Source organism: Schistocerca nitens, chromosome 3 (assembly GCF_023898315.1).
Source record: "Schistocerca nitens isolate TAMUIC-IGC-003100 chromosome 3, iqSchNite1.1, whole genome shotgun sequence".
In the NCBI taxonomy this organism is placed as follows: domain Eukaryota; kingdom Metazoa; phylum Arthropoda; class Insecta; order Orthoptera; family Acrididae; genus Schistocerca; species Schistocerca nitens.
This window is the reverse complement of record NC_064616.1, coordinates 141,800,867-141,817,003: the sequence shown is the minus strand read 5'-3', so window position 1 is coordinate 141,817,003 and position 16,137 is coordinate 141,800,867. Positions and strand designations below refer to the sequence as shown.

Genomic DNA, 16,137 nt, shown 5'->3' with positions numbered 1-16,137 from the left:
AATGTTGGCAACACTACAAAACAGAATACACACTTGGAAGTATGAAAATGAGCAGTGAACAGTGGTGTACGAAAATGTAACAAATGCATAGTTCTGCAAAGCAGTGAAAATGTAGACCACAAAATCAGTGTCTAATGAAGAAAGAAACCAAAGACGTGCTAGCACACCGCATTTCGTGATGTAGGCGAAAAACCAAGCAGGAATTAGCGTAAGTAAAAACCAACACATTGTTAACGAACTGTTTTGATCTAAAAAACAAATCAAATTGTAAATATTTTTAATTACAGACCAATGATGATGCTTTATTTCAATAAAGCGAAAAGCGTCTAGTGAGAAAAACACACAATTTCTTGTAGTTGTAACGAAAGAACAAAAATACCCTCAGAAACTCTGCAATTTGTATCCATTCGTTCTTGCTAAACAAAAATATTTTCCTACTTTAACATTCCTTGCACCACTGGTAGTTATCGTAACTGATGAGCTCATCTACGTTAACTAATTAGAAAAAATCGGATCTGTTTGTTGCTAGGATGTCTAAGAAGTTATCACCACCAGTTAGTTCTCTATCTGTTCGTAGTACGAGGGACAGTCAATAAGTAACGCAATACATTTTTTTCTGAAAACAGGTTGGTTTTATTCAGGATTCTGATATACTATATTATTCACCACTATTTTGGTTTCAAAGCTCTATTTTTCAACACAGTCTCTGCACAGTGTACCGTCTTACGCCACAATACTGGGAGGGCCTGTATATCTGCGTAATAACGTTCTAGTGGTCGACGTCGGAGGCAATGTCTAGCGGCATCAATGATTTCCCTATCAGCGACGTGCCGCTTCCCGCGAAGTGCATACATCTTTGGAACAAACGCATGGAAATCTGAAAGTGCGAGATCCGGGTTGTAGGGTGGATGGGGAAGAACAGTCCAATGAACTTTTGTGAACTCCTCTCAGGTGCGTAGATTTGTGGAGGCCTTGCGTTGTCATAGAAAAGAAAAAGTTCGTTTTCATTTTTGTGGCGGCGAACGCTCTGGAGTCGCTTCTTCAAATTTCCGAGGGTAGCACAGTACACTTCAGGGATGATCGCTGCACCATGACGGAGGATGTCAAACACAATAATCTCTTCAGCATCCCAGCAGACTGTTGTCATGACTTTACAGACTGAAAGTGGGGCGTTGAACTTCTTCTTCGGACGAGAAGTGGTGTCGCACCTCTCCATGTATTGCCGTTTTGTTTCCGGTTGGAAGTGATGAACTCGTGTTTCATCGCCTGTGACTATGTTCGATAAAAACTTGTTACGCCTCAAGCAATTCCACAGAGATGGTCCTTCGTTGTTCTTTATGGTCTTCTGTTAGGCAGCGAGGAACCCAGCCGGCGCAAACCTTTGATTATCCTAAATGGTAGACGAGTGTGTCAGCACTACCAACAGAGACGACTAGTTTGACAGCGAGGTATTTGATTGTGATCCGTCGATCATCTCGATTGAGAGTGTCCGCACGTTACAACATTGTAGGAGTAACAGCAGCGAGCGGCTGGCCTTCACGCGGTAGATCGCATAGATCAGCTCTAGCTTTTTCCGATGATGACGGACGCCTAGTCCAAACATTCACTGCTAGATCTCCGTAGGTATTCTGCATAGCGACTTTGAACATCTGCGATGTTCTGTTTTTTTGCAAACAGAATCTGAATACATCTCTCCTCTTGAAACGCAGCTCAGTTACAGACGTCATTTTGTAGCCTACATATAACGCGACCACGTATCGGAATGTCATGAAACTGTAGCGGTTGAAGCGAGAATATTGCACGATGTTCCACAGTAAATTCCGTCTTTTCACAACCGAAACTGGCTGAGAAAAGAAATGTGTTGCATTACTTGTTGAACGTCCCTTGTAATTACTAGATAAGACATTTAGAACAATCTCAGATGAATCCCTGACTCTGGAACCAGTTTTGATCGCGTGGTTTCCCCAGTCCATGGCTGTCAAATTGAGTTGTCCCCTTATTACAATAGCATAATGAGGAAGCGTAGGATATTCCGCAAGTTCTCTCTGAAGTGCTCAACTGCTACAGCTGCAGTCACTGCGTCAGTAAGTGAAAAGGAAGTGACTATCAAGCTTACAGAAAACCATTTGCCTCTGTGTAATTTCACTTGTTGGAAACCTTGTTTTCATATTTTGAACTGTCTATGAACTGTTAAACATTAGAATTAATTACTCGTACGTCGGACAAAATATGACTACGATATGTTACTCACGGAAGTGGGACAAGTCCAGATGCTTGTTACAATACTTGAATTTTTCTTAAAAGTCACAGACGATTTTCACAAAGAAGATGTGATGCGTCCTTCGTGAACGATATAGACGTTCTTTACTATAACACGATAACCACCAGTGTGGTGTCACCGCCAGACACCACACTTGCTAGGTGGTAGCTTAAATCGGCCGCGGTCCATTAGTACATGTCGGACTCGCATGTCGCCACTGTCAGGATCGCAGACCGAGCGCCACCACAAGGCAGGTCTCGAGAGACGTACTAGCACTCGCCCCAGTTGTACGACGACGTTGCTAGCGACTACACTGACGAAGCCTTTCTATCACTTGCCGAGAGACAGTTAGAATAGCCTTCAGCTAAGTTAATGGCTACGACCTAGCAAGGCGCCATTAACCATTTGTAACGTTGCGTGTACCTCAAGATAGAGTCTCACTTGTATCATCCAGAATGCTGTATACCAAAGGACAATATAAAAGTTAAGTGTTCTAGTAGCTACGTTCTTTTCTTTATCACATTCATTACGAATCCTGTTCCAGACTTAACGCCAGACGGCGTGAGTTGACGCGTGCCCTTTCGGCTACTTCACTATGGACTGGCTGCCTTAACAGTCCACTACAACCAGCATGGGACAAGAGTTCTCCTTCACAGCCATATAGGATGAGTGAAACGAATACTTCGAATTTTTGGGACTTTGCTGAAAAAAGTGAAGCGAGACAGAAGGCATTCAGAGAACTGTTTTGCTGTCGTGCATATCTGGTTCAAAGAGGAAGAAGGTACTGGAACAAGGAAACAAGTAAGATGTAGGTAAACGTCCCGTGTATTAGTAGTTCAGTAGGAAGCGAGCATGTGTAGGGAAATCTGTCGTCTTGATTTTAAAGTAATCACAGAATCCCCCTTAAACAGTTTATGGAAACCACGAAGACGTGAACTCTGATGGTCGAATCAGAGTGATTTTAAACGAGTTCTTCCGAATGCGATTACAGTGTCTTAACCACTGCGCCTGATTGCTCAGTGGGAGAGTTGGTTGGGGTACAGCTCACGAAACTTTCACGTTTGTAGCTGAAATAAAGAAAACGTCATTTTTTGTGAAACTGTCAGACAATATACGAAAATTAGCTCACAGATAACGTTTATTTAGAATATCATTCGCATTATTATTAACTGGAATTATTTGTAGAATGTTAGCACTTGTCTAATGAACTTACCAAATAACTTTCAATTAATTTTATTATTATCAGAGCACAATTTTTTGTGTTTGCCCTACGCAGCCGACGAGATACTTGATTAGCCCATTTGATAGTTATCAGAAAATTATTTTTTGGAAAGTTCGTTGGAAGTCTCACTATGTTAGACCCGACGTCAAAAGTAGGAAAGGAAAACTACTTGTTAATTCGTTTCGTGCAGGCGAAAAATCTTCCAGTACTAGATTTAGTCACAAATTTCTACGTAGGGACTTTAGAATGTATGTCACACATGTCGCCCCACGCTAAGACCGTTGCGCAACAAAAGTAGCGAATTGTCAGAAGACAGTACATGTAAAGAACAAGAGCACTGGAAAATTAAGCAAAAACATTGTTCTCCTGCACGACAATGCAACGCCCCACCTGGCGCGCACAACACAATTTCTGCTTCAATGTTTTCGGTGGGAGGCTCGGAAGCATACGCTCGCTATACATCCAGACCCTGCACCGTGTAGTTTCCACCCTTTCGGAAAGCTGAGCGAACACATGTCGTAAAAAAGATTTTCCGACGACGAAGGTGTTCATACAACGGTTCTGGAATGAATCCGTGTCCAAGGAGTAGATTCCTGTTGGCTAGCCGGCCACGGTGGCCGAGCGGTTCTAGGCGCTTCATTCCGGAACAGCGCGACTGCTACGGTCGCAGGTTCGAATCCTGCCTCGGGCATGGATGTGTGTGATGTCCTTAGGTTAGTTAGGTTTAAGTAGTTCTGAGTTCTAGGGGACTGATGACCATAGATGTGAAGTCCCATAGTGCTCAGAAACATTTGAACCATTTGATGACATTTTCGCTGCCTGTTTTGACCGGCAAGGGGAGAAGATGTAGTGGCATAAAGTTCCTGATTGTCAGTCTTCAAGTGAGCGTATGTGAAACAGTTGATGGTGATCCGTCAGTCGTATGGAGACACTGAGGTCGACAACCCCCTTGCTGCCCTTCGAGAGAAATAGGCATATGCCGGCAATTGGTTTCATCCTCTCCCTTCTCTCGCCGTCATAATACAACACAAACATAACAATGCACTATACACGCCTCCAATACACTCACTTGCACTCCACAAGTACATGCATGACACAACTCTCACGAGTCTGCAAGGAAAAGGGGCCAATGTACGCGAAGAAAGAAACCCTTTCCGACAGGCAGCTGAACCCATCCAGCTGGATTTCCCAGCCAACAATGTATACGACATTCACGTTCACATCCTTACGTGGTGACTGTTGGAACATAGTACCGTTACCTGTGTCACTTTCATGTGTAAAGCAGCAGTAAATAAAGGTTACATGGGCTGTCATTAGAATGTGTAAATAAATTTCTTTTTGAAAGTCACTCGTAGTGCCTGCGCTTGTAAGTGCGGCAGTAAATCGCGAATAAGCGTCTATCATTTCGTTTATTTGAGATTTCGGCAGTTGCCGCTGTTAGAGAGACACCGGTAAGAGCAGGTGATTGCGCCAACGGAGGCAAATGTCAAGCAGTGCGTCGTCTGTGGGCCAGCACTCGGCCCTGATTGCAAAACGGACGTAGCGTGACGCAATAAGGGGACGCTCCCAGTTGCGTATGCGTTCGGAAGCCTTTCTGTTGTCGCCTGCCCATGCACTTACACTGTATGGTGAGGTAACAAACGTCGAACCACGTAATACTTGTCGTCTGTTGTCCGTGGACGAGGCTGTCAGTCGAAGCAGATCCCCCGTGCTGAATAAAGGCATTATTCGACTTACCGAGACGACATGCCACGGATACGCGGTGAACAACCGTTATATCAATAAACGCTGGTGTAGGTAATCTACATCTTTATACACTACTGGCCATTAAAATTGTTACACCACGAAGATGACATGCTAAAGACGCCAAATTTAACCGACAGGAAGAAGATGCTGTGATATGCAAATGATTAGCTTTTCAGAGCATTCACACAAGGTTGGCGCCGGTGCCGACACCTACAACGTACTGACATGAGGAAAGTTACCAATCTATTTCTCATACACAAACAGCAGTTGACCGGCGTTGCCTGCCATCACGTTTCCGTCTTTGATAATGATCGGATTGTAGCCTATCGCGATTGCGGTTTATCGTATGGCGACATTGCTGTTCGCGTTGGTCGGGATCCAATGACTGCTAGCATAATATGGAATCGGTGGGTTCAGGAGGGTAATACGGAACGCCGTGCTGGATCCCAACGGCCTCCTATCACTAGCAGTCGGGATGACAGGCATCTTATTCGCATGGCTGTAACGGATCATGCACCCACGTCTCGATCCCTGAGTCAACAGATTGGGCCGTTTGCAAGACAACAACCATCTGCACGAACAGTTCGACGACATTTGCAGCAGCAAGAACTATCAGCTCGGAGACCATGGCTGCGGTTACCCTTCACGCTGCATCACAAAAAAAAAAAATGGTTCAAATGGCTCTGAGCACTATGGGACTCAACTGCTGAGGTCATTAGTCCCCTAGAACTTAGAACTAGTTAAACCTAACTAACCTAAGGACATCACAAACATCCATGCCCGAGGCAGGATTCGAACCTGCGACCGTAGCGGTCTTGCGGTTCCAGACTGCAGCGCCTTTAACCGCACGGCCACTTCGGCCGGCGCTGCATCACAGACAGGAGCGCCTGCGATGGTGTACTCAACGACGAACCTGGGTGCACGAATGGCAAAACGTCATTTTTTCGGATGAATCCAGGTTCTGGTTACAGCAGCATGATGGTCGCATCCGTGTTTGGCGACATCGTGGTGAACGCACATTGGAAGCGATGCCATTGGTTACACGTCTCGGTCACCTCTTGTCCGCATTGACGGAACTTTGAACAATGGACGTTTCATTTCAGACGTGTTACGACCCGTGGCTCTACTCTTCATTCGATCCCTGCGAAACCCTACATTTCAGCAGGATAATGCACGACCGCATGTTGCGGGTCCTGTACGCGCCTTTCTGGATACAGAAAATGTTCGACTGCTGCCCTGGCCAGCACATTCTCCAGATCTCTCACCAATTGAAAACGTCCGGTCAATGGTGGCCGAGCAACTGGCTCGTCATACTTCGCCAGTCGCTACTCTTGATGAACTGTGGTATCGTTTTGAAGCTGCATGGGCAGCTCTACCTGAACACGCCATCCAAGCTCTGTTTGACTTAATGCCCAGGCGTATGAAGGCCGTTGTTACGGCCAGAGGTGGTTGTTCTGGGTAATGATTTATCAGGATCTATGCACCCAAATTGGGTGAAAATGTAATCACATGTCAGTTCTAGTATAATATGTTTGTCCAATGAATACCCGTTTATCATCTGTATTCCTTCTTGGTGTAGCAATTTTGATGGCCAGTAGTGTATTTGCGTTGCGCAATGAATTATTCACTAGATATCGCGCGTTCAGCCACAGAAATCCAATTTTTTCGCCTGATATTTCGACCGTACACCTTTCGGTATCTTCCCGAAAAAGCCTACAGACTCAAGTTACAGGTTTATTTTCTTTACTGTTATTTCAGTTCCTCTTGAAAGGTCCTAACGACAGCCATAGTTTTTACATACTTAATAAACGTTTAGAAACATAAATACAGATTAAAATAAATAATGTTCTTTAAAACACACTTCGGTGGAGAATTTTTATGATTTTTAAAACGTTTTCGATTATTTTATATTACATTTAAAAGATAATCATTGATGATAATAATGCTACTATCTTATAATGGTGATACTAGTGGTGGATGAAAGTGATCACGTTCGCGATGGAGGTGGAGTGATAAGTATGACTACGGGGCCTTTTGAAGCCACAGGAAGTGACAGAAAGTCATTGAGGGGGAGGTAATGGGAGGGAAGAAAATGGAAGAAGGATGTGAGGTGTGGCGTTGCGACTAATACTCAAAGATCGGTAGATCTCGGGATGAATTTCACAGTTGTGCAGTAGGAGTTGGATGAAGATTCGGCGGGACAAGATTCAAATGGCTCCAAGCTCTATGGGACTTAACACCTCAGGTCATCCGTCCCTGGATTTAGAAATGCTTAAACCTAAGTAACCTAACACCATCACACACATCCATGCCCGAGGCAGGTTCGAACCTGCGACCGCAGCAGCAGCGCGGTTTCGGACTGAAGTCCCTAGAACCGCTCGGTCATAGGGGCCGGCGCGGGACAAGAGTGCTAATGAATGAACGTGGATGGAAGATTGGATATGGATGTAATGGTATAGTAGGTGCTTGGATTGGTGACTATGGGATACGATACTGTGCATCGGCACTGGATTTTGCGAAAAATGTAATGAATGTGAACGTTTTCTAAGAAGAGAAAAAGGTGTGGCAATTCGATGAGTTGGTGTAGCATGCGATTTGGGTAAGGTATGCGAACGCAGAGGGCGAGGCGGAGTTCGTGTCTTTCGAGGATTTCTAGGGATTTTTATAATATAGAGGTGGCGGAGACCAAGGTAATTTTATTATAAGGTAGGATGGGGCGGATGATGGATTAATAAGATAGGGATAGTGATAGAAGGGTGTAGACCACAGGGAATTTAAGTCGGCTTTAGTTTCCAGTCGAGGGTTAATCCTATATACACTCATGTTCAGCAGAAAACAGAACATCTTGAACGACTAGAGATAAGACTTCCATATTCACAGAACACGTACATTACTATATTCTGCAGAAATGATTTGCATTTGAACCATACCGGTCCGCGGGATCAAGGCCAACATCGATATCGCGGTGCAACACCACCTACAGGTAGTATGTGCCTGCGGGTCTCGCAGTCACCGTAAACCGAAGGTCATGGATCAGCGGGACTTGAGAAGACGTGCAGGGCGTCTCGCAGACGTATGCGCCAACAGTACCGTCAAATCAGTGAGTTTAAAAGAGGACTCATTATTGCCATGAGAGAATGTGATGCATCCATCAAACTGCTGCTCGTGTGGGGTGGAGTGTTTCGGCATTGCAACAGATGTGTGCATAATGGTTCACGGAAGGTCGCAGAACACGATAAGATAGGTTAGGTCGCACCACCCGGACCACCCCCCGAGAAGATCGACAGGCATTGCAGGACAGATCTGCGTCCTCCTCGGCTGTGGAGCAACAGTGGCACAATGTAACACATCGTACACTATCAGGGGTGACAGGCCGTCTCCGTTTATTACGGCAGGGGTTAAGTGCACGTCGTCCACTTCTCCGCCGACCTTTGACGAATGTGCAGAAACATGCTAGCCGGCAATGGTGAATGGAACGACGTCATTGGGGTCAGGAATGGCACCAGATAATGTTTTCGGATGAATTCAGGTTCTGTTTGTTTGAAAATGATGAGGGCCTTTTTGTTCGTGGCAGACAGGGGGAGCGGCATCACAGAGACTGTATTTCAACAAGACATACAGCGCCAATTCATGGCCTTATGCTGTAGGATGCTACTGGGAGCAACCAATTATCACAGATGGGGTGTGTCCATGGCACTGTGACCAATGTGACCTAAGTGGATGACGTCCTGGGATGCGTAGCCATACCTTTTCTGCACAACACCCCAGACGCCATTTTTCAACAAGACAATGCAGGTCCACATGTTGGTGCACGAACACGTGCCTTCTTGGTGTCACAGGATATCAGCGTTTTGCCCTTGAACGCCAGATCGTCAGACTTGTCGCCAGTCGAAAATGTGTGCCATATGGCGAAATGGCGGGTGCAGCGCTGTGACCCAATGCCAACCACCACATGCTACGGTCGCAGGTTCGAATCCTGCCTCGGGCATGGATGTGTGTGATGTCCTTAGGTTAGTTAGGTTTAAGTAGTTCTAAGTTCTAGGGGACAGATAACCACAGCAGTTGAGTCCCATAGTGCTCAGAGCCATTTTTGAACTAACCACCACAGACAAACTTTGTAGTAACCACGTGAATGTAGCATGGATGGCTATACCACAGGACGCTATTCGCGCCTTATACGCGTCGATGCCATCACGCATGGAACAAGTTATCAGGGCCCATGGCGCACCCTGTGCCTACTAGCCAACAGGAGACATGCTGAGACGACGTCGTGACTGAAATGCTAATCATTTCTGCAAAATATCCTACTGTACTCGTCCTGAGAATATGAACGCCCTATTTCTAGTCGTTCAAGGTGTTCTGTTCTTTTCTGAACATGAGTTCAAATGGTTCAAATGGCTCTGAGCACTATGCGACTTAACTGCTATGGTCATCAGTCGCCTAGAACTTAGAACTAATTAAACCTAACTAACCTAAGGACATCACACACATCCATGCCCGAGGCAGGATTCGAACCTGCGACCGTAGCGGTCGCTCGGCTCCAGACTGTAGCGCCCAGAACCGCACGGCCACTCCGGCCGGCTGAACATGAGTGTTCTTTACTGTGTTAGTCAGAAGGACGGGTTGGTTGTTGATGGAGAGATGGAAATCTGAACGAAGGAAACGTCAAGTGGTTCGACCAGATATGATTGCCTGGATTTTCTGTGGATTTACTTGAAGTTTCCAGGTAATACACTACTCGACCACGAGAGTCCATTGGCGTTGGAGGGAGGCGTGGGAAAGTTTGAGGGCATGGTGCTAGTCGTTGTCGTTAGCTTATTGCAGGAAGTAGGTGGGAGGAGGGTGTTCAGAAATGCCTGGACTGTGGAAGATGTAAAGGAGGGTAAACGAGGGAGAGCTCTGGGGCACACCTGCAGGGGGTGAAATTTGCAGGAATAAGTATGGTTCATTGTCATACATGTATGACAGTGATGAAGGAAGAATGCCATAAGGCGGACGTAGTGCATAGGTTTGTATCTTCACGAGCAGTCCAGAATGCTATGCCTGATACAATGCTTTTTGGATACCAAGGGAGATAAGTATGGCGGATCTTCGTTAGTTTAGTTGATGAGAGATGAGGTGGAAAATGTAAAAAAGTTGTTCGTCGATGGAATAGTTGGGCAGAAAGCCACATCTGGTGTTGGAGATTGATTGGTCTGCTCAAAGGGGCCCATGAACTTGTTGGGTATGGCTTCAAGGATTGTACTGAAAACGAACGTGAGGTAGCTATAACACAAGCTCCATACTTTTAAACCCGTGTATCGCGCCACTGAGCATGCGGCCACAAATACACAAGCGATACATCGTTTCTCGACTGAGAACTATACACAAATTGAATCCATGGTTAGACAGCAATCTATGCTGCGATACCGATGCATCATTAAGTATTTCCTGTATTGATGTCTTTGTGAGTCTGTTAAAGAAAGCATCGGATTCCATGCTTTGGCAAGGCTGAAGTTCTGTAATTATAACCGGTATTAGATTTCTACACATATAGATCTTTGAATAGCCTTAACAATACACTACTAGGAAGAACAAGCATTATGGACTACAAAAAGTAGCTCTTTAGGTATTTGACGAAAGTGATCAGTATGTTACCTTTTACTAATACAGTTAACATCGAGACTGTTTGTTTACCCTACGCCCTCCCTAACATTTTCATATCAATCCACTCTAAGTCGTTGCTGATGGGATTTCGAAGTTCTGCTGCATCTGCTGATAAAGTTGCATTACCACTGACTCTTTCACGCAGCCCCACACTAGCTACTGAATGTGGTCAATCTGGGTCAGAGCGAAGGCCACGACTGATATTTCTTACCGTTATTCGAGGCATGGTCTACGTTTTCCCAGTTCCGTGTTTAGCAATTCGCTGACATCGAAATAGTAGTGAGAAAGAGTACGACTGTGTTGAGAGATGAACTACTCACTGTTGGCTTAGAGTTGTGGAATGGGCAAATTTTGTAGCGTGTCCAGATACACGTTTTGGAATGGTCTGTTCCTTGAAGCAAACGCAGCCATAAGCGGAAAGTTTGGAGATCATGCAGAATTGATTAACTATTGAGAAATTGCAAACAAACTGAACCAGAGAGTAATGGGTTTTCTCTGTATCACAATCTCACACGGTTTGTTTACTGTATGATACAAAAAAATAGATTTCTCCATCACTAAACGCAATCAGTCTGTTAAATGTACTGTTGCATTAGCGTACAAAACTAAAAAAAACTGAATTAAGGACATTACTTGCCGTGAATGAGTGATGCAGAGTGGTTAATTGGTTAACTGCACATGTTGACTTATCCATTGCTCATACAGTGCTCCCGTATGGAGACTTCGTGCAGAATTAATTGTCATTATTATTGGAATAGACTCCTTTGAGTGTAAGAACTAAGTCTATTCTATTAGCTTGACACAGCTCATGCCCATTCTACCCGTCTACTCGGGGCAGTGGATCAGCCGCTCAGATCATGTTCACTTACAGTTAAGCCTGTCGGACATTATAGCAATAAAGTTTTGTCTGTTGGACTGAATGAGTGACAAGAAACGAATCACTCACTCACATTATGAACCGTGCCACCGTGGCAAAATTACATCAAGATATTACCAGAAGAACTACACATCATGTTGCGAAGGGAACTGAAAAGTATATTAACATCGGTATAGGCATTCTTACAAATTTTACTTAATATTTTTTCTCAATACGTTCAGAGTTTCGTATCAATAAACCACTTCAATACGTTACCAATGTGTTGTTAATGTTTTCTTTATTTTTGGTTGATGCGGCGGGAGACGGGGGGGGGGGGGGGGCGGGGGAGACGAGATCTTTTGCGTATAAGATTCAGACAGCTGTAATCATAGACGCACTGAAAACTGGTCACCAGATTTTACAACGGTTTGACTTGTGGTTGACCATGTGATTACTTCCTTAAATAATTAAGATTTCTCCGGAAACACAATGTATACTTTACACGAATAGCACATCATTGATAAATCGTTATGACGCTTATTCCACAAGACTCGCGCAGAAGAAAGAGTTTCAGTACATGCTTCTGGTAGGCGTTGAAGGGAAATATAAGTCTTTAGCACAAATTAAACGGTTGATCATTTGCAGGGAAGGGAATAGAGGGACGTCGGGCGATTTGCGGAGGAGCGCCTAATCCATCTGCGAGTCTGTAATCTAGCGTGCGTGCTTATTGCATTCCGTGCGTGCTGTGCTGCCGACCGCTATGTGTGCGCACTTTGTCGCTGCCGGGGTATGAACGCAGGACTCCTGACGGAGATTGATTGAGACAGAGAGCTGCCTGCGGTTTATGAATAATGCATCGCCCTCTGTCACGCCAGCCGCCCCACTGAATTCCATTAACTGCAGCCAAACAAATAGAATTCACCCTTTGACACTACTAGTAGCTCAAACGAACGGAAACTCGACAACGAACACTCTTATAGTAATAACCGTTATGAATAATGTTGTGTCGATTCCCTAAGGTCTCGACACAATGAGTGGCTAGGTGCACGCGAAACTAACGCAGACGGGCGTAAATTCTGAAACAGGAGACTGGATGAAAAACTATAAAGAAAAGAAGAGAGATTTTAATATACTTAACTTTAATGTAGTCTTGTTCTTGTTGAAATACATCTCTTGCATAGTAGTAAGCAATTAGCAATGATACACATGGCGCCTTGCTAGGTAGTAGCGATGGACTAGCTGAAGGCTATTTAATCTGTCTCTCGGCAAATGAGAGGAATACTTGGTAGGTCTAGTCGCAAGCTATGTCGTCCGTACAACTGGGGCGAGGTCATGTCCGTGTCTTGTGACCTGCCCTGTGGTGGCGCTACGTTTGCGAATACACAGTGGCGACACGCGGGTCCGACATGTACTACAGGACCGCGGCCGATTTAAGTTACCACCTAGCAAGTGTGGTGTCTAGCGGTGACACCACAAATAATACTGCTAAGGCTTCTTTTGTCGAGAAACAAGACAGTTCTGTCACTGGGACCTATTTTTCTTTGTGACTATGCTTCTCATTTCTCCATTAGTAACAGCTGTTTTCAGTATGTCCAAAGTTAGAGGGTACCTAAATATATTTTACTGTTATAAAAGGATATTAATTCGTCCTTACTGGAGATAAATTGCAGAGACACGCAAGGAAAATTAGGAATAAAGCTATAACAACGACTTTGTAAAATGTAGTTTGTTGCACTTATTTGCAGAAATTATCAGTTATCAGTCTGGAACCGCGTGACCGCTACGGTCGCAGGTTCGAATCCTGCCTCGGGTATGGATGTGTGTGATGTCCTTAGGTTAGTTAGGTTTAAGTAGTTCTAAGTTCTAGGGGACTGATGACCACAGATGTTAAGTCCCATAGTACTCACAACCATTTGAACCATTTGAATTATAAGTTGTTCCAGGATTATGGATCACGCCAGTAGGTATGGTGAAGTTTGTAATTTCTTCTAAAGTGATCTCTGTATGTGGCCACTGACAGTCAACTATGCATTAGAGTTTGCTCTGAATGACTTCACCAGGGATGAAGGCAATTTTTTCGTTGTGCGTTAATTGCACCGTGTAATTATTAAAAGTCACGCAAAAAATTTACTCATGTCGGAAGACTACATAATTAAACAGCGGCGTTTGTTATTGCAACATTAAGAAAAGGCTCATCCATATACAGAACACTGCATTAGTAGTTAATGATGACAGACAGATGGCAAAGGCAAACACAGCTGGTGAAGGGCCGTAAAATGAAAAATGTGAAAACAGGTGCCAGAATAACATTTCGACCTCACTGTGCGTATTGTCGCCATGTGAAAGAGTTTGAACGAGACAGAATGGTTAATCTCATAAGAGATTTCGTATTCGTACATTGACATTTTAGCTCGTACTGCAAATGCTTCTTCGCCATGATGCCCTTGTGCAGTGAACGGTAACTGTTTACAAAGTACGACAGTGGTGTAGAGGAAGCCGAGACGAATAGTTTGAAACGGAACTTCTATGGTCTACCAAGTCGTGAAACTACCATAGACTGGCTTACAAAAACCACCTAAGCTGCAGCGCATGCCGATCGCGCGAGATTTTCAATATCCTCTCGTTCTCTACGTGCAAACCGTTAATCCCAGAGGAAACAATGTGTAGGATCACTTTTGTATGAAATTTAATGAAGTTTACTTCTGTACAGGGATGTTTTACTTAGAGAGTGGGAGTTTTCGAAATGTTCAAGAAAAACGTACAAAAGTAACCTTCAAATGCACCCCAACCACACACGCACCTCTTACCGTTCAGAATTTTTAGTATTTTGTTCATCACATCCCCTCGCACCGCACTACGAAAATTTGCAGCTGCACAAATTATTTCCCACATTCAATCTTTTTGGATCTTCATTGAGTGGGCTATTATGCCTCCGGCTTTGTCGTGCACCTAAAAATTGTAAAATTTACAATTTTGTACTTCGAAAATCGGGGAAACGTCCTTGCCGCAGTGGATACACCGGTTCCCGTGAGATCACCGAAGTTAAGCGCTGTCGGGCGTGGCCGGCCCTTGGATGGGTCACCATCCCGGAGGCCATGTGCTGTTGCCATTTTTCGTGGTGCACTCAGCCTCGTGATGCCAATTGAGGAGCTACTCGACCGAATAGTAGCGGCTTCGGTCAAGAATACAATCATAACGACCGGGAGAACGATGTGCTGACCCCACGTCCCTCCTATCCCCATCCTCCAGCGAGGATGACACGGCGGTCGGATGATGCCGGTAGGCCACTCGTGGCCTGAAGACGGAGTGTACTACGAAAATAATGTGCTTGTAACGGTTAAGTTCAGGTGAAATTATAAACGTTATTAGTTGTTCTATAGCGTATACAAAATCCATTTTTCTTTCAGTACCCACGCTGGAAATTTTAAATGAATGATGTTAACGAAATAGTCGACTAAGTTGGTGCGTAACAGCCTAGTCAATGAACACCAAAGAAGGGTGAATATGGGAAATAATTCATGTAATTGTAAATTTTTGTACAATGGTAGGAGGAAGTACCACGAGCAACATACTAAAAATCCTGACTTGTAAGGGGTGAGTGTGAGAGTGGGAGTGCGTTTGAAGACCACTTTTGTCTGTTTTGCTTGAAAACGTACACCACTACAAAATTAAACTACATTAAATTTCACACAAGAATAGTCTTAATCATTTTTTCCCTCTACAGCTAGTTTGTAAATAGAGAGCGAGAGGATATTACAAACCTTCTGCTTTGCGCTTGCGCTGTAGCTTAGGTGGTTTTTGAGGGCCAATTTGAGTTACGAGGGCAGTTCAATAAGTAATGCAACACATTTTTTTTCTCGGCCAATTTTGGTTGAAAAAACCGGAAATTTCTTGTGGAATATTTTCAAACATTCCCGCTTCGTCTCGTATAGTTTCATTGACTTCCGACAGGTGGCAGCGCTGTACGGAGCTGTTAAAATGGCGTCTGTAACGGATGTGCGTTGCAAACAATGGGCAGTGATCGAGTTTCTTTTGGCGGAAAACCAGGGCAACTCAGATATTCATAGGCGCTTGCAGAATGTCTACGGTGATCTGGCAGTGGACAAAAGCACGGTGAGTCGTTGGGCAAAGCGTGTGTCATCATTGCCGCAAGGTCAAGCAAGACTCTCTGATCTCCCGCGTGCGGGCCGGCCGTGCACAGCTGTGACTCCTGCAATGGCGGAGCGTGCGAACACACTCGTTCGAGATGATCGACGGATCACCATCAAACAACTCAGTGCTCAACTTGACATCTCTGTTGGTAGTGCTGTCACAATTGTTCACCAGTTGGGATATTCAAAGGTTTGTTCCCGCTGGGTCCCTCGTTGTCTAACCGAACACCATAAAGAGCAAAGGAGAACCATCTGT

The 16,137-nt window shown here is 44.6% G+C and overlaps 1 pseudogene; it reads left to right on the top strand.

Moving 5' to 3' along the window:
- Window positions 1-14,721: 14,721 nt before the first annotated feature.
- On the top strand, window positions 14,722-14,839 carry LOC126250348 (5S ribosomal RNA; annotated as a pseudogene).
- The last annotated feature ends 1,298 nt before the right edge of the window (window positions 14,840-16,137 follow it).